The 24356-nt window shown below is 39.5% G+C and overlaps 1 long non-coding RNA gene across 2 annotated transcripts; it reads right to left on the bottom strand.

Moving 5' to 3' along the window:
• Window positions 1–1149: 1149 nt before the first annotated feature.
• On the bottom strand, window positions 1150–22323 carry LOC146392815 (uncharacterized). 2 transcript variants are annotated; one of them, XR_014802772.1, is made up of 3 exons: window positions 22096–22323; window positions 1474–3701; window positions 1150–1402 (listed from the first exon to the last, which is right to left on the bottom strand). It is a non-coding gene; the product is annotated as an uncharacterized LOC146392815 (long non-coding RNA). The 2 variants fall into 2 exon arrangements; XR_014802773.1 differs by lacking the exon at window positions 22096–22323 and having other exon boundaries at window positions 1474–3333; window positions 3573–5148.
• Window positions 22324–24356: the final 2033 nt, after the last annotated feature.

Raw genomic sequence — 24356 nt, 5'->3', positions numbered from 1 at the left:
CTAGTTCATGCATATTTCTTCTAGTCTGGACTACTGTAATTCATTATTATCAGGATGGCCTAGAAACTCCCTGAAACACTGTCAGTTGATTCAAAATGCTGCAGCAAGAGTACTGACAGGGACTAGAAAGAGAGAGCAGATTTCCCCTATACTGGCTTCTCTTCATTGGCTCCCTGTTAAATCCAGAATTGAATTTAAATTTTTCTCATCACATACAAGGTCTTGAATAATCAGGCCCCATCTTTTCTGACCTTATATAATACCCCCTTATATCACCCCATTAGAGCTCTTTGCTCTCAGACTGACGGTTTACTTGTGGTTTGAAAAGTAGAATGGGAGGCAGCTTTTAGGCCCCTCTTCTGCAGAACCAGCTCCCAGTTCAGGATTCAGGAGACAGACACTGTCTTTACTTTTAAGGGTAAGTTTAAAACCTTCCTTTCTCTGGCTCTCTTCCACAGTATTTGTTTGTGCTGTCTTCTTCCCCTCACCCCCAACCAGTCAGGGCAGATGGCCACCCCTCCCTGAGCCTGGTTCTGCTGGAGGTTTTTCCTGTTAAGTTTTTCCTTCCCACCAAAGACTTGCTTATAGGTGATTATCTGATTGTTGAAGTTTTCTCTTATTCCAGGGTCTTTGCCTTACATTATAAAGTGCCTTGAGGCTACTGTTGTTGTGCTTTAGTGTTATAAAAATAAAATTAATATGGGAATAAAAAACAAACAAACAACAAAATGTTGTGATTGTCTTATTGGGGTTAAAGAGGGATTAATCAGGTGGGAGATCCTGGTACAGTGGTGCAGTTGGGAGAAATAATTCTCTTTATATAAAATCCCAGCTTGTATTGTGAGCTCCTCTGGATGTGTTTTCTGTGGTTAGCTGAGTTTTGTGACTGCTGTGGCCTTAAGATTTACAGATCTGCAGATTTAAAAACCATTTTCAAAGAAATTCTAAAACACACATTCACACAAAAGCAAAGAGATTTAACCTGATAACACAGACGATGCAGAAGATCAAACAATTTTGTGATATTGCATTTCAGACCTTTAGGATATAAATTAACCTTTGTCAGAAACACTATAAATCATTGAGGATATGATTAGCTTTGACTGTCAAAGACTAAATAACTTTAAATTTGCATCCAAGGGTGTCACGGGTTGCTCTGAGGATCCACTCGCAGGACTCCGGAGTGTGTTTTAACAGAGACGGTTTATTTACAAGATCTTCACCAAGTGTATTTACAGACAGTGCGAGGACAGTGCTATATACAAGATGTGAGAGGCAGGGTTCCAGGGCTCCAGGGAAAACAAGGGAATCACACACGCGCTCACGCCAACCTCTCTCCGCTAGTGACCAGTCACTCCTTACACACTCCACACGGGGAAACACGGGGACGGGTCCGGGGAATCTAGAACATAGAGACACACGTTAACTTTCTGAGACGGAAGCGTGGGAAACTTGGGCTCGACGTGTACTGACTAGAGTCTTCACAACAATCCAGCGTTGAACAGCTGATCTCCTCCTTCTAATATACCAGCTGGTCTGATGAGGCCCAGGTGTGCACGATCCGGGAAGGCGTGGACCGAGGGCGTGAACCTGCCATGAGTTCCGCCCCGGCAAAACAGGGGAGAGGGAGAGAGAGAGGAAAAAGAGAAGAGAAGGGGGGCTAGGAGTGGAGAGATGCTGATCAGCGCCTTGCCGATCCCGCAGGTCGTGACAAAGGGAATGTTTCTGGCAAATCAGAAGAAATTTCCTGCAATAAGAAGCTCATAACTCAGTTATATACAGTTTTAAAAATCTACTCAACAACAAGAGGACAGTAGTACGCAGGAGATATAACAAAACAGTTGTACTATCCCTGCATTTAGGAAAAATGAAAAATGCCCTCTTCATTAAGTCCTTCTGTTGCATCTCTGCTTCAATTAGCTTGTGTAGGAGACTACTCTGCTGCACTAATGATGCTATAGTAGGCCCTGCCGGTCCGATAGAGCACACAGTTCACCCAAAGCCCCTTAAAAACAGATCCATACTGGATTTACAGCAGCAGCCTGAGGGAGAACAACCACATATTTGTTGGCTGTGCAGCTACGTCACAGTTTGCGAGAGCAATAGGCAATAAGCACACGAGGCGCACGTTAAATACATCTGTGTGTTTCATGCTGGCTGCTTTGCATTAAAAATGATTACCAACGATGATTATTTTCTTCGACTTTCGTTCAACCCCAAGGTGTGCTGATTAGGCACAATGCTAAACAATAACCCTCAAGTGACTTAAGCCTGTAGAAGCATCTTCCTTGATAGCTTGCAGCCAAGGATTCAAAGGTGATAATGATTTTTTCAGGTTACTTTTTAAAAAGGTCATTTATACTTAATGATGGTGTACTAATTAAAAACTATCCTAAGACTCCTGTAGACTACTCTACTGACAAAGTGATTCTTTTTTCAGCTGATGAAAAGATGGCTATAACAGTGCTCCATCTCATCTGGTTGTGTAAATATGTAAAACTGACTTAAGAGCTCCATTCAGAGTTTAACATATTTATGTTACTCATTGCTAGGATGCAGCAGTCAGTGTTGCTAATTTATCCCGGCAAGTAAATAAATCACTGGAGCAACAACACTCATCTAGAGCTCTAAAGCTTGTGTAATTATTACAAAACAGACTCTGTAGATGTGCAAAACTCTATAAAACATATTCTAAGTGTCACATGGTTGTGTTAGTATCCTTGGGCAAGACATCAAGATGTGTGTTAACATAATGACGCAATTTTCCCACGAGTGGACAACCAAGCAAATTCCCCTTGAAGGTCAGACTGTGCAATGCTCAGAGAAGTTGCCAGTTAGCATGTTAAATGCTAAAGTTAATGACAGTAGAATTAGAAAATGACTGAACAAGTGTGGATTATTTTAAAGGAGAAAGTCTCTCCCTCTCTCTAAAACGAACATGACAGCACTGATTAGCTTTCCAAAGTTGCATCTAAACAACAACGGCCTCTGGAACAATGTCATTTTGGACAGAGGAGACTAAAGTGGGGGTGTTTGTCTGTAGCACAGCACCATGTTTGGAGAAAACCAACACTGTCACGAGGGGCAGGACAGACTCGCGTGCAGACAGCGAATCACAAATTAGAGTTCTTTATTCACACAACACCAGGTGCTCTGTATACAAGTGGGGGGAGAGGGTGTCCAGGGGTTCCCAGGTTCACAGGAAGGGGAAACGGGGTCTCCACTCTTGCACACAGCTCCTCGCACTCGTTCCATTCGCTCCTCATGGGGGATCTTCCTCCATGCACACTAGTCAGGCAAACCCACGTACAGGCTCAGGGGCACGGGGTGAATCTATATGCAAAGACGAGATGTTAATACTAAGAAAACACGAAGGAATACTCTGAATAATACAATCCGGAATTTCACTAACGAGGGTTACTCAACAGTCCAGCAATGAGATGCTCACAGCCACTGCCTCAAGTAGTGATAAGCAGACAAGGTGATGAACCACAGGTGAGTGATTTCTTGCAGGTGCAAGGGCCGGGGGGGCCCCACAATGAACAGGCAGCACGTAGTGAGCGCACAAATACCTCATAATAAATGTCAGCACTGTGGTGGAGGGGTGATGATTTGGGCATCTTGCGGTCATCGAGTCAACCATGAGCTCTTTTAGAGTCAAACGTGAGGCCATCAGTCTTACAGCTAAAGCTTGACCCAACCTGGAAAATGATCATAATCACAACAGCAAAGTTTTTGCCATTAAAGGTGGTTGGATAAACATGAGTTTAATACATAATTTTTTACATATATCTTCTTCTACAGTTCTTGTTGTGGCAAAGCTTAGATTTTCAAAGCTGACCATGGATGGATGGACTGATGGACTTTTGTAGTCGGAATTTCCAGGTTTTAAAACTCAAGGTTACAAAGCTACAAGATTCAACGTATTCTTTTTTTTTTTTTTTTTTTTTAAATTTGATTCATTGTCTTCTGCCTTTCATTAATCATTCATCTTTATGATTAGATGGATGTCCTGTTTAAGAAAAGCCAACAAAATGAAACACAAGCAGGAATTTTCTTGCCTAGGCAGTTTTTTTTTTACTCCAGAGAGCTGGATTGGTGTGAAACAGGAAACCTGATCCTCTAATTATCAGCGAACACAGTGGGACTGCATTCTTCATGCTGTTTGACATTTTGATTTGAGACAAAATAATGGAAGCAATCAGAAGCTCAGCCCGGCTCTCCAACTGGGCTCACAACCCATTTGTGGCATGTTTACACTCGGCTTTGAAGACCTCCACACTACTGCTCGTCTGCTCCTGGGTCTGTCCCCATCACCACCATCGTTTAGAAAAAAGCAAAAAGCCTGTAAATCATATGTGAAAGGAAAGTTATAACTTCCTGTGTGCTTGTTATGTCTGTGTTAACAAAGTCATTAATGTCTATGTTATTAATTTAAAGACTGGTACCCTTTTCTACTCAATTTGAACACTCAAAGCGGTTTCATTCACAGATTCATACAAGTGTTTTGTTTCTATGCCTTTTTTTTAAGCTTTTAAATTAATGTGTACATACACACACTCACTCACTCTCTCTCACTCTCTCTCTCTCTCTGATGGATACATTGGGAAAGGCTGAGGTCAGCATCTTACCCAAGGATACATGGAACTTGGAGGAACTAAGGATCCTGGATCGAATCACTGATATTCTGATTATTTAACGACCTGCTCTTTGTGATAATATAAAGTATAGTATATTACAAAAAGTTTAAAAAGGGGAGCAAATGGCTGTCATCTTAAAATGTAGTTGCTTTAGTATTAAGCAAATGCAATAAAATGTATTGCAAAAGTAGTGAAAACACAAATACAGTAATTTCTGATACAAAATACTCTTTTTAACTTTTATAAGCTGCTTCTTATGTTATGAAGTTGGTTTTATAGAAGCAGACATGCACTTAGACAGTATTGTATTAATGGAGAGGTATGAGATATGACTTCTTTGTTCTCTGTCCTCTTGCCAACAGATAAAAAATCCACAAGTACGAAAACATTTTTAGTCTGAACAATAGATTTCTTTTTTCTCATCCCAAAGGTGCATCAGTGGCTTTGATTTGGTCTTGATTATGGAACAAATGAGCCCTTCTGCTAATAAGACCAGTCCTTTCATGATGAACTGTTGTATTGTTTGGTCACCATGTATTGGTGTGTAGTAAATGTATTCTATTTTGATACCTAAAAAAAAAAGCACGTGGTCCGGTTTTTCATTATTTTGAGTTTAAAGATGATTTCCAAACTGTGAAAATCACTGCAGCACTTAAAAAGATGAACAAATTATGCATTTTGTTACCGATGCAGCAAAGTAGCTGAACTCTATTCCCAAAGGCTGATATTATTCTGAACGAACTGTTAAGTTCTCTGAGCTCGGTCTGCTCCATTTGAGTGACGCTGATATCAAATCTGCAGGTCGATACGACCTGACAGTACAACTGCTACCGCCGTCGCCTCAGACAGTAGTTGGTGTCCTCAGCTCACATCTGGTGTAGACTCATTCGTATAAATCCCCCAAATAACTGTGCAGGCAGGTTAGCAGAGCCCAGTCTTTCTCAGCTGCATGTGTAGTTTTTTTTTGTTCTTTGAGTAACCTACATTAGGGAAACTAAGCTACTTTTTATAGTTAACCTAAAACCTACAACAGAAGGTTTCTGGTATTTTTTTTGATCCTGTATTGCTTCCACCTGTGCTTACTACAGATAGCACTCTTGATTTGAGGTTTTGACTTAAATTACCATATGCTTTTGTCATGGTCCCTGTGCCTCACCAGCTGATCCTGTATTAGGCAACATGTTCTCTCTCTCTCTCTCTCTCTCACCTGTCGGGGCGGTGCTCATTATGGGCTCCCGCCCCTGGCCCACGCACCTGCTGCCTATCAGGATGATCGCAAGGCCGATTTAAGACGGCAGCACTGTGTCACTCGTCGCTGGATCGTTGAGCTATCAGCGTCAGTCTCTCAACCATTAGTGAGTTAAACTCTGTAAAGTTGTTTCCGTCTGTTCGTCGTAACCCCAGTCTCTGTGTGCAGATCTACCCCAGACCTTTCCCTGCCTGCCTGTTTCCGTGTGGACGAGTGAGTGGATTTGTGTGTCCCCATTGTGGGGAGTGAAGAGAGAGCCTTTGGAGTGCGTCTGATTCCCGTCTTTCCCCTCACAAACCCCGGAACCCTGGACCCCCCTCCCTCCAGCACGTTGTAAATAGTATCACCTGGTGTCGTTGTGTGAATAAACTGATTGTTAACTCTGTAAGGATTCCCGGTCTGCTTCCTGAGTCCATTAATTAAAACGTGACAGCTTTGGTTATTGTGCATACATATTGGTAATGGGGAACAGTAGGACTGAGACCCATCCATCCATTCTCTTCTGCTTATCCTTATCAGGGTCACAGTGGGGCTGGAGCCTATCCTAGCTACCATAGGGCCAGAGGCAGGATACACCCTGGACAGGTGGCCAATCTAACACATAGAGACAGAAAACCATTCACAGCTATGATTAGAATCACCAGTTAACCTAACCCCATTAATTGCATGTCTTTGGTCTGTGGGAAGAAGCCAGATTACCTGGACAGAATATTTCCAAAAGTATTTACTCACCCATCCTGAATTTAGGTGTTCCAATCACTTCCATGGCCACAGGCGTAAAAAATCAAGCACATACGCATGCAGACTTCTACTCCTACAAACATTTGTGAAAGAATGGTTCACTCTCAGGTGCTCAGTGAATTCCAGCGTGGCACCTATGCAGTAAGCAGTGTTGGGGAGTAAAGGAATACATGTACCGGCAGTACGTGTTTAAAATACAAAATATGAGTAACTGTATTCCGTTACAGTTACCGTTTAAAAAGGTGGTATTCAGAATACAGTTACCTTTTTGAAATAAAGGGATTACACGGCGGTCTTTTCCTGTTTCATATGTTCGGCTATGCCCTCTCTATTTTTGGTAATTCCACGCCGGTAGAAACCCAAACAAAACACGCATTAAGAGGCTCAAATGTTTGTGTCTCCATCTCACGGCCCATGTCACCTCTACTTGCTGCCACATAATGATGTGAAGAAATTCAATTCAATTCAGTTCAATTCAATTTTATTTATATAGCGCCAAATCACAACAAAAGTCGCCTCAAGGCGCTTCATAGATACAGAGAAATATTTTTAAAAATTATTATTCAAAAAATGATTTAATATGAAGGCAATAGGCAGAGTGTTACAGGCATCGCCCTAAAGAAGGTAGCCTCATGGGCAGTGTAGTCCGTGCTGCAGGGAGAATTGACTGCCCGTTATGGGTCTTTGAGCGCGAGGGAGGGAGAAAAAGGAGAGTTGAAAAGTAGGAGTTGTCACCGACCACAAACGGCAGATGGAAGCATGTAAATATAATAATAACCACTGTAGCCAAAAACTTTTTGGCTACAAGCCCGACATGGTACCTGACATATTAGTCAGAGGTCCCTTTACTATGGTTCAGAGCCGCGGACCTGTTTTATATACGCGCAGAATAGTTTTCTATATGAGATCGCTGCAAAAAGTGCAGCCTTACTATGTCCAACATACTGTTACTCATTTTATATTAAAATTTGAAAATCTAGTTGGTATTAGTATGGCGAGTAACCTTCAGTAATAGTAATAAATCACACAGCAATAGTACATTCATGTAATTGTAAAAAGCATGATAATATATTAAGTAATCCAAAGTATTCAGAATACGTTACTCTGATTGAGTAACGTAACGGAATACGTTACAAAATACTTTTTGGGGGCATGTATTCTGTAATCTGTAGTGGAATACATTTTAAAAGTAACCTTCCCAACACTGCCCATAAGTCCAGTTGTGAAATTTCTCTGCTACTAAATATTTCACAGTCAACTGTTAGTGCAAAGCTTTGTATGCAGTGGTATAAAGCACACCGTCACTGGACTCTAGAGCCGTGCAGCCGTGTTCTCTGGAGTCATGTTTTTCCATCTGCCGATCTGATGATTGAGTCTGGGTTTGTTGGTTGTCAGGAGAATGGAGTAGAGTTGGTGGAGGGGGGTTATGATTTTCAGGAGTTGGGCTCGGCCCCTAATTCTAGAACACAGGTGTGGAACTCCAGGCCTCGAAGGCCGGTGTCCTGCAGGTTTTAGATGTGTCCTTAATCCCACACAGCTGATTTAAATGGCTAAAGTACCACCTCAACATGTCTCGAAGTTCTCCAGAGGCCTAGTAATGAACTAATCATTTGATTCAGGTGTTGACCAAGGGTGACATCTAAAACCTGCAGGACATTGGCCCTCGAGACCTGGAGTTCGATACCCCTGCAGTAGAAGGAACTCTTAACGCTCCACCATACCAAGACAGTTTGAATTTCATGCTCCCAACTTTGTAAGAACACTTTGGAGATGGCCTTGTTCCAACATGACTACTGATGAGTGAACAAAGCAAGGTCCATAAAGGCATAGACGAGTGAGTTTGATGTGGAAGAACTTGGTTGCCCTAACCATGACAGAACACCTTTAGGATGAATTACAGTGGAGATTGTCATTGATTTATGACTGTGTCAGGGGTTCAAGTGTTTAAAAAATCAAATCCAGCTAAGATTAAACCCATAACATGAATATTTTTTAAGATTTTACTTAAACCACACCCACCTAATACAAAGGAGGATTCACAGGAAGTGAATCACAGCGATGAGCCAACCTAGTTAAACTTCTCATTTCAAATCAAGTGATTGAAGCAACTACCAAGGAAAGTGGAGCATACCAGTTACTGACATGTGACTGGGTGCTAAAAAAACTTACTCAGGGAATGGGAGCCTAAAGTGTCCAGTAGAGACCAGTACAAGTCAACTGCTTCCTGAGTGGACACCCTTTTAGAGACAACTAGTCCATGACTCATCCGACTGTTTCCCAAGCTGTAACTAAACTTAAGATTATCACAATTCCAGACCTTTTCTTACCCTGCAGAGCTGTAAATCTAGTTATGCTATGGCTATGGTTAGCATGGACTGGTATGTACTGTAAAAACTAAAGATGATTATTCTGGTAAAAAGGTTCAGTACTGGAGGGTTGCAGATTAACATGAACCCTGCGACACTGCAATCAATTTAATATGTCTCTGGACCATATTACGCTTCAGCTGCCACCTTTCTTTGTCTCTTTGCTAATGTTAACCCAGGCTTTCAGCTGCAGGCTGTGTGTGAGCTCACTTAAAGTTAACTGGTACATATATTTATCTTAGCACTTCGCACGCTCTCACTGCTGCTTGAGAGTTGTTAACGTAAAAAAAAAAGTAAAGGTGAGTGAGAAACCATTTGAACTCATTTTGTTTATTTAGATTTCAGCTCCTGTGTGAGTGACTGTAACCTTTTGTAAAGCACGATGTGTCACATCTTCTTCACTTCATCATAACTGTGTGAGTGTAGTTCAGTTCAGACACGTTTAGATTTTTGCACAATAATTGCAGTGTTTTAAAATCAAACCTCTCTGTCACATTGTGTTGTAAAAAGGCCCCAAACGCATCACACTTGCAGACAAAATAAAAACAAAACAAAAAACCCCAACTGAGATTAAAATATTGAGGTTAAAATATCGAAAGACAATAGTCCAAAATTGACAAAAAGTCCAGAGATGAGGAGCAGCATGTGACACCACCATAAAACAAACAGATCAGAGCATCTTAAAAACAGAGTCTGGAATGTTTATAGACCGAGGGCTGATGGGAGATTAGATTAGAAACAGGAAGGAAATGAGACACGTGCACTTATTTAACACAAGTGAGACATTCAGACAGACAGCAGACAAAACTGAAACAAGACACTTGAGATTAACCAGAATAAAAAAGAAATAACAAAGGAAGAAACACAAAACATGACTGAGGCAGGAGTTGAGACAAAACAGTGATGCGCAGTAAAAAACAAGAATAGTGAAGTAATCCAAACTGGAACCAAAAACACCCCGACTGTTACAACAGTAACCAGAACTCAAGCATTACAAGAAGAACTAAAGCTCTGCATTACTACACTGGAAAGTAAGACTATTGTCTTGGGTCTCGGGTTTGAATCCAGCAGCTGGTTCTGGCTTCCTTTGAGGATTTTGTATGTTCTCTTTGTGCCTGCCTGGGTTCTCTTCAGGTACTCCAGCCTCCTTCCACTTCCAAACACATGCATGTTTGGGTAACTGGTGATTCTAAACTGGCAGTAGGTCTAACGTGAGTGTGACTGGTGGTTTGTAACCTTGTTGGAGTGACAGACAGTTGAGCCTCACATCCATGGTTTGGTCAGTATTTGCAAAGTAGGTGACATATACATCGATGATGTTTCAGTGAAAGAAAAGTCTCAACGGTGGGGCTTGTTGCTGCAAATGTGTGCAGCTGTGTGACTGACTGGACCGTGCTACACACAAAAGGTCAACAGAAGAGCATTCCTATTACCCATTCTAGACGCTTAATAACCTCCTGAACACACAGCCGCTCTAGCAGCTGGTCACTGACTCCAGATGATGCATGCTTGGTGCAGAGCAGTACACAGACAATCAATCACATGCAGTTCAGAGAGGCATTTTCTGTGCTGCGCACATGCACACAGCAAGTTAATAGATGCATAAATTGTTATGGAAATTTCCCTGCATGTTCAAAATGACACAAAGATAGCTCTAGGGCTGTCCACATGACAAAGAAAGCAATTGCTCTGAGCTGGATAACATGTCAGACTGTCAGCTGATAAGAAATTTGTTTAGGAGGAGGTTGCTGAAAGATGAGCGTTCTCCCTGTTTGGTGTCAGGATGAGATTTTATCCATTTGGCAGAGTTTTGCAGTCAAAATTTGTCTGCAATATAATAGAGAGGATTCAGATTGGTTCAAGGCACTTTCCGGAAGTGTATAAACAGCCGTGATTTATCACCATTAGTCCTTGATATTATCTGATGGTAATAGTTAATGCGCTAATTGTTCAGATTTTTGTGTACAGGGTTAGTTATTTAAAGATGAGCCCAAAAAGGCTTGGAGTGCAGCTCAGTGTGGACAATGTGGTTTTTCGAGTCCCTGATACCAAAGGCGACCGGCAGGGAAGGTTTGAAAACAGCTCTCAAGAGCTCAGTGAGAGAGTGAACCCTTCAAGTGGAACTAAGCTCCCAAAATATGATACATTGCCATGTCAGGAATCTTGTGAAAATAAGCCAATTCAATTATGATTATGAAGCCAATATCATGTTTTTACATCAGAGTGGGAGCACATGATTAATGCACTTCCATGTTTGCATTTATTTTTGTGAATCCTGGTTTGCACAATCAGTGGGAGTGCCTTTGGTCACAGCTCTCTTATTAATATGAGGATATTATGGGCATAACGTACTTACAGCCTAATTTTTAATAGAGACATGGCATTTAATATGTGCAGAGTGGCTTCAAGTAGTTACAAGAGTCATGCAGCCATGACGATGGAGGAATAATAAAAAGTGTGGCAAAACGTCCAATAACAGCAGTGAAACAGCCTCCAGGGTTATACAAACAACCACTGTTTTTGCTGAACTTTGTCTAAGAGGCACTAATGCTGTGTTCACACATACAGAGTCAAAGCAGCAGCCTCTTTCTCTGTCACACACTTTTAAGCTTACATACATGGCTGGTGTTGTGCATCTAATTTATATTCTCTCCTTGGGTTGTGATAGGTTTTTGTCTCCTTTTTCCACAATACTGGTACACAAATTAGTCGGTTACTGTATGCACACATCCCATTCTGGTTCAGTTTGGACTTGCATCTTAATTTTAATTTTAAGGAGTTTTATTAAATGAAATTCAGTTTTCAGATGGAAATAAGCCAGATAAACTGGGTGAATTATGCTCTCATGCATCTTTATCTTATATTTACATTTTCACAATTCGGAAAGCTCCTCAGTTTTGTTGAGACCCCACAGCTGGTGAGCTTTGAGCTGTTAGATTTCTGGGCTTTAATAGAAATATGTATAAATAGCCTCCATAACATAGGAAAAAAAAATCCATGCATATCCTCAGCACCATGTGGGGCAGTGCAGGCTAGAATTCCAATTTTCTTATTTATTGCATCTAGTTTATGATAATATGTATCGCTTGCAAGTATTTTACAGCTGTTTATCCTACAGAAAATGAGGTGATGATTGAATATTATTGGCATTGGTCTCTCCTTATTTATTAGATGCAATAAATAAGGAAAGGGGAGTTCTTCAGTGTTAATTAATTCTTTTCTATGCATAAACAGCCATTTTTAAAATGTTCTCTCAAATGCAGACAGCTGGATCAGATAATATTTGTTTGGTAAGGTCTCATAAACTTTTGACTTGGAGGAGTTACAAGCATCCACCGCACCCGTGATCTGTATAGCCACCAGAAAATGTTCTGCAACTTCTTCACAGGACACTGTAAACTAACCTAATTGAACAACTTTCTTTGGTTTCTGCTACAAGACCACAGCTGTTAAGGTGCACCTGTGAAGATGGGAGTTGTGTTCTGGGCAGCTTCCTGTGAGTTTAATTACATAGATGTACAGCAGGATTATAAAAGAGATGAGAAGAGCACACTCAGCAGGTCTACACTCATAAAATTAAAGGCTGGAAAAAAAACAATAACTATTTGTAATAATGTTTAATGCAGATCATCCAGCATGAAAGAAACAAATGTATTTAATATGCACTTCGTACATTTATTCCCAAACGGTTTAGAGCGGCAACTCAATACAAAACTATCCAACCCAAACAGCAGTCCCCCCGCCCCCCATACTACTACAGAAAATAAGAGCTCTGTTTTAAAGGCTCTTCGGATTTATCAAAACAGCAGGAATTGCAGCACAGTCAGCACAGAGTCTCCTCCCTCCTGACTGAGCCTCTTCATCATTTAGTCTTTTCGTGACATAGTCTGTCAGAGCGGAAAATTCTATATTTGCCATAGACACGGCAAAGCAGCAAAGTTAGCAAGCACACTGGTTTATAAGCTAGGAGATTATTACTAATATTTGTGGTTAACAGGAATATGTTTGATCTGAAGGAAGGAAAATAGATATAAAACCTGAAAAGAAAGGAAATGTTAGCTTCTCCAACTTTCCCTATTCCCTCAGTGTCCCCTTTAGGGCCAATTCATATTCCCCGAGGAGCTGTTTCCCGTTCGCCATGGCAATAGGGAATAGCTATAAAATATTTATTTAAACAACCCAAATGCCCCTGTGTTGTATGGGGCAGATGGTTTACTGATTTAGAAACAATTAACCAAATAACTGAACCATGTTCATGCTGTTTCCAAGGTCACAGATGAATCGTCAGTCTTCCATTAAATATCTGTTTATACAAAGTGCCAGATTCTTTTGTACAGTTTTACAATTTATATTAGCAGTTATATAAGTAAATAGGATTTTTGTGGTAATTATAAGCGCGTAAGGAAGTGCAGTTTCATTTGGCACCAGGTACAGACACACTAAGCTCTCACTATGGTGCAACGTGTCCATCCAAGATCATGAATGTCAATTAAGCCCATTTGATAGCGCTCCCATCATGTGGTGGAGCTGCATAATTAGTGGTTATAATTCAGAAACAATGATCTGGGCTCCAGCTGCCCACACTGGCCTCCAGGCACTGCACAGGATAAGATGAACGGCCCTGCTCACTGGCTTCACACAGCCAACAGCCACCCATGGGTGAAGTCCAGAACCCTTGTGACAGGTTGACTTTGTTATTAAGTAGCAGCTAGTAACGGGCTCCGGGTCCCGTGAACAGATCCCGACACATTGTTACTCATTAGGTAAGGGGTAGTGACTAATTAATATGCCTGGACATTAATCATTGTGTAATGAAGTGCAGTTTTTATTTTCATTTAATTTATTTAATTTTAAATTTGATTGCCACCAACATAGTGTGAAAAGCAACACAGTAACAATAATGCAGTGGAGTTTACATAAAATACCAGCAAATGTAAGACATCAAAGCACATGCCATAAGACTTTTACATTCCACATTATACCCTTTGTCAAGAATAACTGAAAAATGTGACTTGATTCTTGTCATTTTTGAGCCGGCAGGACATCTATACTGATATAAAGGGTTAGAAATAGAAGGATGCCACTTTGTTGGACTCCTCCAGATCACTTATTTTTATTGATATGTCAGTGTCTCTGATCGGACATCAATGCTACACTTTAACTGTGTTTAACCTCCTTAAGTTGCGAGAGAGACCGTGTTTTCACTTGATTACCTGTTATTTTACTTATGTTGGGAACCTAAACTATCAAATCCTGCAAAGATTTTGGTTTGGGTTAAAATATTCCTCTTCAATATTGTGTAGACTGCACGTTGATGAATCACTGCTGTGTTTAAATATGATGCCAATCATTCACAAACAAACATACATATATCAGGAGAGATATTGCCATAACCCAGTAAGGTACAGACACAGCAGCAGTATTTAAAAGACCAGGACTGACAGTTAGCTGAAATACATCATTATCATTGTGTGCTACTTGTACCAAATTAAAATGTCTGCTGAGAACTATTGTGTATTTAGATCATGCTTGCAGGTTTCATCCACACCACTCCAATTGTTGAGCTGTGAATAACAGCCAGATCTGTGCAGTGACCTTTAAAAAACATGATGATTGCATAGATTGATCACATAAATCTTTATCTGAACTCTCTGCCCCTTTCACAACTGGAAACATCGATTTAGAAAATTCGGTTTGTTGTAGTTTAGTAACCTGATCAGACATGCTTGATACTTTACAGTAAAATGAAAATATGAGCTACTGCTTTTTTATTAATGCGCTTTATACAACACTTAAACTGCAGGTACTGGCTCCATGCACAGATAAATATCCTTTTAACTGAAGCAGATCGTAGAGATCTTTTTGTCCGGCCTCTCTTTGTATCCCTGGTCACTCACAGACATCAGTCATCACTCAGGCGGCCCTCCCAAATGTTTTTGTTTATCTCGAGGAGGAAAATGCCGCAGTATTTTTCTTTGTCACGAAGGAAATACTGACGTGACAGAGTGACACCACTTCGACTGCAGCTCATCACTGAGATGACACTTCAGTCCTTTGCAGGATGCTTCAGTGTGTGTGTGTTTGTATAGTGTAGGAGGTGGTGGCGGGGTGTGGTATGTACAGACAGTTTTATCTGAACTACTGTTGCTAGGAGACATGAAAACCTTCTAGTAGAATGTTAATTAAGTGAATCTTCTGATAGTTAAAGAAAACTTGTATCATTTATTACTGTTTTGGTTTACTATTCTCGCATAAGTAGACATACAAAATGTTTAGACTTTTACGAACAAGATTCATTTTTTAAATACATTTTTAATGATCACTAGATTTTTGGTTAATTTGGCTTTTCAGACAGAGATGTGCAGGCTAACGTGATTACTAAAAATACCAAAATGCAATTTCTCAGTTATTTCTACTTGTATCCAGCCTCTATAGTTGCACCTGCTTTATTCAGTTGCATAGCAATCCCTGTAAGGCCCAAAATAACTTGAGTTGCTTTGCTTGTTGTGGCGGCTAACTTCCAAATTTAAATCGAAAGCTTATGGTTTAGTCAAACTAGAATAACAATAGGACGGCAGTCTCCTTGCAACTAGGAAAAACAGTGGTTGCTCAATTACCTGACCGACCACTTTCAGTCAGGAGGTCACCTGGTGGAAGGTAACTTGTCTCCAAATAATTGCAGTTAGATTGAACCTGACTGCAGTCACCTCTCAGACAGAGAAGTAAAGATTTGCAAATAACTGCTGTCTAATTAATGAATGCAGACAGACACTGCAATCAGCATGACTCAGTCTGCAGTGATTAGGGACTCAACTGGTTGCCAGCCGGTTGTATTCTGGTTCTATTCCTGTATAAAACCAAGGTTGCCATGTGTCTCTCATTTTGAAGTCAAATCGTCATCAGGCAGCAACTATCTGATCTGAATGGCAACAGATCTTGCTGTATTATTACAAACACATTGTATGTAAATGCCAACATGACCCCATTCAAATGCAAACTGACAACTGAAAGCAGACGACTCCATCTCATTGCTGTTCCAACACTATTGTCGTACCAAAGTTGCTTTGAACACGACGACCTGGTCCCTGTCGGTTTCAAAAGCAATGATTGTTCACGGTGCACGCGGTGGAAACAGTTTTGGTTATGCCGCAGTCTCCAGCCACTTTTTGTCCTAGTGTGACTGTCGCATTAACAGCACTTATTTCTATCCAGGCATTCTAGAAAGTCACAAAGGACGTCAAAGTACAAAATTCTAGGCCTCTGGCACTGGAGCACCTACAAGATTCTTCCACTTTATTTTTTTTTACATTTGAGTTTTGACTACATACACCTATGGAAATATCATCTGTGATACATGCAGTTTGTTTTAGTGATAATATGTTAATGATTTTCTCTTGGTTTCTTAAAGTACGAAAAACTCTCTTCTCTTGGACTATTCAGCAGGAAAACTAAAGGAAAAAGAAAAGAAGAGCTCGGGGAGTCCATTAGAAGACTTTTGAGTGACATTTAATTGAATCAGATAAAATAAAAGAGAACACAATGTACTGACACGATAAAAGAATAACAGAAATGCTTAATTCTAGCTCCAGAGAGTGATTTACTACAGCTAGCACACATGGGTATTTAACGACATTCTAACACTGTCTTTCGATTTTGCAAGCTGCTGCATCCCACAAAGAGAGAAATGGTCCATATTATTGGTGCTTCTAATGGGTTCTATCTTCAATTTGAGGCCTTGCACACCCATGTATTTATTTCAACCAGTGCCTCAATAAGAAGTTTATATTGGTTATTTGGTTAGATTTGGGGACAAAAACTAACAATATAGCTTGTTTTGGGTAAAAATGTGACTTTAAAGAAGTTTGGCTGAAGTTGAATTGAGACCCCTTTTGAAATTTGTTATGATACAGTTATTTTTTAAGGTACCAGTGTTGTTTCTATGGCGTTCTGTTGGCAGTTAGGTCAAACCTTACGAGAACAAAAAGATGTAAGCTGGTTGTACCTTAACAGATGAAGTAAAGCTAGATGGAGGTTAAGGAGGTCTGTCTGTCACAGGAAAAATAATTAAATTGGCTGTTTCAAAGAAAAATGGTTAGAACCTTTGCTGTCAGCATTTAAAGTGGTTCAGTATTCATCTATGTGCTAAACAGCTTTTAAATCTCCAAGGAAGTGGTATTCTTTATCTTGGTGTTGAACTTGACAGATTCATAAATATTCAGGATGCAAAAAGATTAAGCAAGCTACTTGACAGCTTGAATTCATGACTCGTGACTCATTTTTCTCCACACTGTAATTATTTGCTTTATGGGTATTTATGTATTTATTATGGTTTGTGTCTATGACCCTAAAACCTCTATAGTCGTGGAAATTAGTTAAGAATGTATAAACTGCTTGGTATATCTTTGAAGGAAAATCATGTATATAGCATCAATAACATCAATAACAATGTTAAAACCATCATCATAATCTCATAATTACAGGACTGGATGTGTTTTGACAGAATGAGCAATTATAAAACGAAGAAGAAATATCTGATGTTACCTTCATGCATCTTGTTTAGTGTCAAGGTTGTGTTTGAACAGCAGTCTGTGCTGATCAGCCAAATTCAATTAGGACCTTATCTCTTATTCACAGTCAATTAAAATGACAAAGAACTGTCACAACGCTGCAGACTGCTGCACCGGCTGCCTGCCAGGTAACTTTTAAGGTCACTTTTACCAGAAAACAATGAACACAAGGCAACATTCACCACAGCACAGCAGAAGGGTTTGGTACTTTTGTGAGTCCATTTTTTTCCACACAAACAAATAAAACTTTTTAAAAATTTCTTTCTTCCTACTTTGGCCAAGTGTTTTGTTTTATTTTAAAGGGATCTCCTGATTGTTGGGGATTCTCTATTGTAATATCTTTATATTAGAGTAAATAAAACATCTTGAGGGTACTTTTGTTGTGAATTGGCACAATATAAATAGAGTGTTTAACATCTGATAGTTTTTGCGTGGAGTTTATGACCACAATGGATGATGTACTTTTAACCTCATGGTATCTAGAAGAGCAACTTTAGAAAGATGTTTTGAAACTGAAAATGACACAAAAAGAACATGCACAGAAAGTGAAAGTGAGTAAAAGGTAAAACAATTTACTGTTGTGCATTCAATGTTATAAGGCTTTGGCAGTCTCTGTAATTAGAAAGTATTACTGGCGATTGTATAAATAATAGGAGTGACAAATGGTAAAATAAACACGTTGTGTCATCAGATTTTAATAAAATATAACACAGTTGGAAGAGACTTTCCAAAATATTTGCAGTTACTTTTCAGAAGCTGCTTGGTGAGATATTCCCAGTGCAAAAGGCTTAGACAGCGTGTCGTCTTCTGTATGTTTTACTCTCGACTTAAATCGCCTTACAATGGGAACTTGAGAAATATTGAGCAGCAAACTTCCTATATATTTCCAGGCAAATGTTAGAACAAGTTAGAACAAAAGAGATGAATTCAGCTTGAAGTTCAGTCCCGCAGAGCTGTGGTGATGCAAGAACCTCATTTAACAGAGCTTCTTTGAAATGGCACCGGCTTTGTGTGGTTTTGAAGTGAAAAAGAACAAACAGGCATGTATTCTGAGTTTTTTTCCTGCACCTTGCAGAATGAGTTCATTGGCAAGTTGCTTTATTTAGAAACAAACAGACATCTGCTCGCCTTGAGACCTCAGTTTCCCACAGAAAGCCCAGATGTAATATGCTAATGCAATCATGCACTTCTTCTGGCTCTCTGAGAAAGAAGTGCTGCACCCTGGTAACACTTCAGAACGATTTAAACTTGCCATTTGTATAAATCCCCCCATTCAAATCACTCAGAACTCCAAATAATACTAATTTCTGATCCTCTTTTGAATTTTTAACCATTATAAATGTGGTATTTGCATCCAGATTTGTCTGCATTGATGCTTAGCCAAATGTTACAAAATTGTTTTGTGTTGCAGGGATTTGGGACACACTGAAGGTCCCGCTGGTGCTGATCCACAGCACACAGAACAAGCATGAATCATTAAAGGGAGGCTTTGCTTTGATGTTTATCAGTGGCTGCCTGAGTGTCTACGCATATTTCCCACAGGGATGGGGAATCTCTTCCCTTCCAGATGTGGCTGTAACCTGGAACAACCTGTGCTTTTATGTGCTTGTAGCCAACAGATCTGCTAACTGTAGCCTGGGTCTTAGTGTGTCACTGATATGCTCAGGTAAATTCAGAAATGTGCACGATCTTTAGATCTTAATATTAATGATGTGATGGGCATTATACATTAACAATTTATATATTTATTTATATAGCTTGACGCTTATGGATCAATGGAATTGGGTTGAAATTGACATTTTACATCAGTGAGATTTTTAAATAAAAAAACAGCCCTTTAGCGGCAACTAGATTTTATACAACCTTTGCAACAGCAAATGTTACTGGAACCACTGTTTACACTAGATTATGTGTTCTTCTCGTTTTTTATTTTGATGAACTGCGAGAGATACCCTGTGCATTAAGGGACTGGGAACCCCCAGCAGTAAACAAGCTAGTGAATTACATGGAATCGCCTCACACTCTGCAAAGCAATAGATGTGAGTTGGGTTTTTTTTTTGTTGGTTTTGGTTCTGACTTCAGTTAGGTGACCTACATTTACTTTCACATTGTTAATTTATGGATGTGCAGTAATTTGTTCCGATGTTGCCGTAAAGTTAGATGCTAATGTGTGATAGCTTTGTTGCGCTAGCTAAGAAAGGTTTTAAGAGGCAGTTTCCTTTGATAAATTTTCACCTGTCAGCATAAGTCTCAAGAAAGAAGGTATATGAAAATATGAGTTTGCCTGGCTATTGAACTGCATTTGATTCTGGGAACTTATTGTTTAATTTGCAAATATGAGTATTGAGCAGATTTCAAGTGGAAACCAGAAGGTTTTCCTGAGAAGATGATTGTGCCCCTTGACAACAGATTCTACTCAGAGAGGTGAACACATCTTTGTGTAGAACACACAGCAGTAACACCAGATTACAGCCTAACGTGTACAGTGTAAGTAATCTAATCCACAACTGCAGGTCCAAAGGAAAAGACTTACATTTTAAGGGAACAACAAAAGCACAGTTATTCCAAATCAGATCCCGATCTGCTCTCATTATGAGCTATGTATAGCCATCACTGTAGGCTACTTGCTGTGGGTGTGGTGGAAGATGGGATCATTGATTCTGTAACCATTATTATTCAGAGATTGTATTTTTAAATTAACATGGCCTACTTACCAGCACTGGAGGGGGAAAACACAAAATAACAAAGCAAAATGGGGGTAGGCAGAGGACAGAGGACACACTTCTTTTTATAGGTTTTGGGCTTTTGTTGTGTAACTAGAAGGGATTCTCAGTTTCTGAACACTTCATCAGCAAACTATTGTTTTGATGCTCATCTATGAGTCATATGAGCTCATCAATGATCCACAGGACATCTGAAAATACCCTGCCATCAGTGGCACACAGCCAATCTTGAGCATAATAACTGTTGTAACATAGTGATTGTTCGCTTAATTTGAATTGCTGTTTCATTTTGCTCAACATAATGAACATTGTGCTTATGATTTTTGTATAATCTGTATTAAAACATCCCCCCAAAATTAGTAAATGTGTGAATTTGATTGGACTACACTCATGGCTTAAATTGAAAATATTATGTTAGTCTATAAATGTATTCATGGTGACTATAGAACTACTGCTGGGTGAAGCCAAATCATGATAAGGTACAAGTGTTGACTCTGATGCAGGACTCCAAAATGTAATATATTCTTAATAAAACAAACTCACTAGGAAAAATGGCCCCATAAGGAATTGATTCCACATGACCAAAGGGGCAAAACAAGTATCCAAATGGTCCAGGAAATGGACCGTAACGAGGGTTAAGAATTGGAAGGCAGAGACTCCAGAGAATTCCAGAGAAAACAAGTAAGGTAAGCCAAGTAAGAAGGAACAAAGTACCTACAAAGTCCTTACAGGCACCTGAGTGATACTACCACTGTGCATATCCATGATCTATTAAAGAATAGAAGACTTACAGTACAGGTGAGTGGACGTGAATAACAGCTACACCATCCAGAAACAAAATCCATGCATCAAGCGAAATAAAATAAACAGAAATGAGGTGTAAGTGTACTAAAAACAAACTGTAACTTATTTATTTTTCTGTTAACTTTCTTTTCCTTCCTCACTTCCTTTTTTCCTTCTCACTGTAACTAGTGTGCCGTTGATGCCTAAACTTAATGACATCCCTGTAAATCCTGGGCTCTGTTTATGTGCCATCCACCCAGATACATTCACATATTCTGCTTCAGTTAATATAGTCTCCGTACATGGTCCGGCCAGAAATTATATTTGTTACCATATAAAACTGTTTCAGGATTATTCAAAACAAGTACAAATACCTAATCAGCCAATCACATGGCAGTAACTCAATGCATTCTAGCATGTACACATGGTCAAGACAACCTGCTGACGTTCAGTAGAGTTGAACAGAGCTGTTGCCACATTCACATGGTAGGGTTATGTACCAACAGTTTGGGATGGTGGTGCTGGGGTGTTATCTTGGCACAAAGGAAGCTTTCCGGCATCTCCCTGAAAATTTTAAAGTGAAAGTTCATTTTTGCTCTCAATTAGTATGCAGTGTTGGGAAAGTTACTTTTAAAATGTATTCCATTACAGATTACAGAATACATGCCCCAAAATGTATTCTGTAACGTATTCCGTTACGTTACTCAATGACAGTAACGTATTCTGAATACTTTGGATTACTTAATATATTATCATGCTTTTTACAACTACGTGAATGTACTATTGCTGTGTGATTTATTACTATTACTGAAGGTCCGCGGCTCCGAACCGTAGTAAAGGGACCTCTGACTAATACGGCGGGGTCGGTGTCAGCTCGTAGCCGAAAAATAGCTTTACTTTGTTGTGTGGGTCAACTTTTCTTGCGAGAGACAGAGAGAGGCATTGAAAGGCTGCTCCAACTGAACTTATTGTTTTCGGAGGAAAACACGAACACAGTGTACAGTCGACTCTTAATAGCTTACTTACAGCTGGGCTCGTCAGGCACTCTTCTTGGCTGCAGTGGTTATTATTATATTTACATGCTTCCAGCTCCCGTTTCTGCTCGGTGATAGCTCGTACTTTTCCACTCCCCTTTTTCTCCCTCCTCACGCTCACAGACACATAACGTGTATGGTAGTCCATTCTCCCTGCAACACGGACTACACTGCCCATGAGGTTACATTCTTTAGAGCTATGCCTGTAGCATTCTGCCTGTTAGCTTAGCACAACAACAACAAAAAGGCGCTCTCTCACCCAGGAAACACACAGAGAGAGCGTCGCCCTGTAACCATGGCAACCGTAACGCTGCCGCCTGGAACAACGGAACATAGCTGTCAAACAAAACCCAAACAATCCTGTCCCGCACAGTATGAAACAGGAAAGTACCGCAGTGTAATCCATTTATTTCAACAAAGTAACTGTATTCTAAATACCACCTTTTTAAACGGTAACTGTAACGGAATACAGTTACTCATATTTTGTATTTTAAATACGTAACGGCCGTACATGTATTCCGTTACTCCCCAACACTGTTAGTATGTAACCATTCAACTTATTATCAAAATATTAAAAATTTCACATTGAAAAGAAAATACAAATGTACTAAGTTTCTGGAGCAGGACTTGTATTAAACCTCTTCTGACAGAACAGTCTGAACAGTTATTATATATTAATACATTTTTAAATTTGTTGCAGGCCATTTTTTGACAGTATGAGCAAAGTTTTACTGTGAATGGAAAGCCAAGATTTAAAAGACGACAAAGCTGGCTGCCCTGTTGCCTCAGAATTCTTACGAATTATTTAGTCTGGCTCTGAAATGACCTGAAAGATGTTTTTCTTGAGCCGCACTGTTTCATGTTTTCCCAGTTAAATGCATTTTTAATGGAACAAAGGGTGAGTAAAACCCCTGCTAAGTAAAGACAGTTAAATACTTTTTTTGGCAGGCGTATTCATTCAAAGTCACTGATGTAAGTGTTCGACAATAGGCTTGCCACACGCCCACTCAGGTTTGCCTATGCTGATGAAAACACACTCTGTGTGACGCTTCAAGTTGATAGTATCTGTCATTTTCTATAAGACAAGAGGCACTGAACTGCTGCTGGGTTTCATTTCTGCTTCCATTGAAGTTTTCTAAGCCCCGAAGCAGCTGTCAGCCAGTACAAATTTACAAAACCACATTGGTGGACTTAGTCTGCATATGGTGTGGTGATTCAGATCATTATTACTGACCCAGAGGAGCTAATACACATCCAGTGGTACTATAATTGATTAAAATACAAAAGGCTTCCGGTTTACTACACATCTTATGCGTAATATTTGGTAGCTTAAAAACATATTTTTAAGTTGTTTACTCATAAAAATTATGTTCCTCCAATTACTTTTTCCACATTATTTAAAATGATTTTTAAGTGTTATGTAATTAATTACAGCAATTACAAAAACAATTTTTTAAAGTTCATTATTTAAAATATTAAGTTGCTGATTTTCATCATTATTATCATCATTTTAGCTTTCTCTTATTTTTTTTTATTGTAATAGCTTTTAAGAAAGGAATTCATTCAACATTTTTTTTTATCAAATAACTTTTTTATTTTTTAACTGTAGGCATTTCAACACTTTGTATTTAAAAAGTGAAAATAAACCAGAAATTTAGATTTATACCATCACAGCCAAGTTATAGAATATGCCTTTATGTATTTAACACCACAGAAACAAATGTGTTCAATTGGTAAAAAATCTACTTAGAAAACATTTTGTTACAGTAATACTTCCATGCAAGTGTTCAGTAAATGTTAACTTTCAATGCCTACCAAACTTTACAAGATCTTGCATCTTTCTATTACACAATGCAGCAAACACCTTTAAGATCAATGTTACACATACAGGCCATACAGCCATTCAAGGCTTACAGTGGTTATTCTCTTGAACTCCTCCTTTATCTGTAGACCACACAAACAGAAGAATTAAACCTTGCAGACTATTAGCTATACTGCATTAATGAATGCTCTAATACATTATTTAAAGAGGATAGATGTGATCTAAGGCTACCCCAAGTTTTGAGGGAACAAAAACAATCTTGGTGAAGACAAGGGAGACTTCCCCACAATAACCGTGGTGTAATCTCTGATGTTTTAGCAACCCTGTTTTTGCAGAGGTTTTGAATTTACACATTGTTCACTCCCAGCCCATTTTGTAAAAAATGTGTCCCAACTTAACAAAGCACTAATGACCCTAGATTATCACACTAT

The sequence above is a fragment of the Perissodus microlepis genome, chromosome 2 (assembly GCF_051167445.1).
Source record: "Perissodus microlepis isolate ML-2025 ecotype Zambia chromosome 2, ASM5116744v1, whole genome shotgun sequence".
In the NCBI taxonomy this organism is placed as follows: Eukaryota; Metazoa; Chordata; class Actinopteri; order Cichliformes; family Cichlidae; genus Perissodus; species Perissodus microlepis.
Note: the sequence above shows the minus strand (reverse complement) of the source record. Positions and strands in the feature narration are given on the sequence as shown.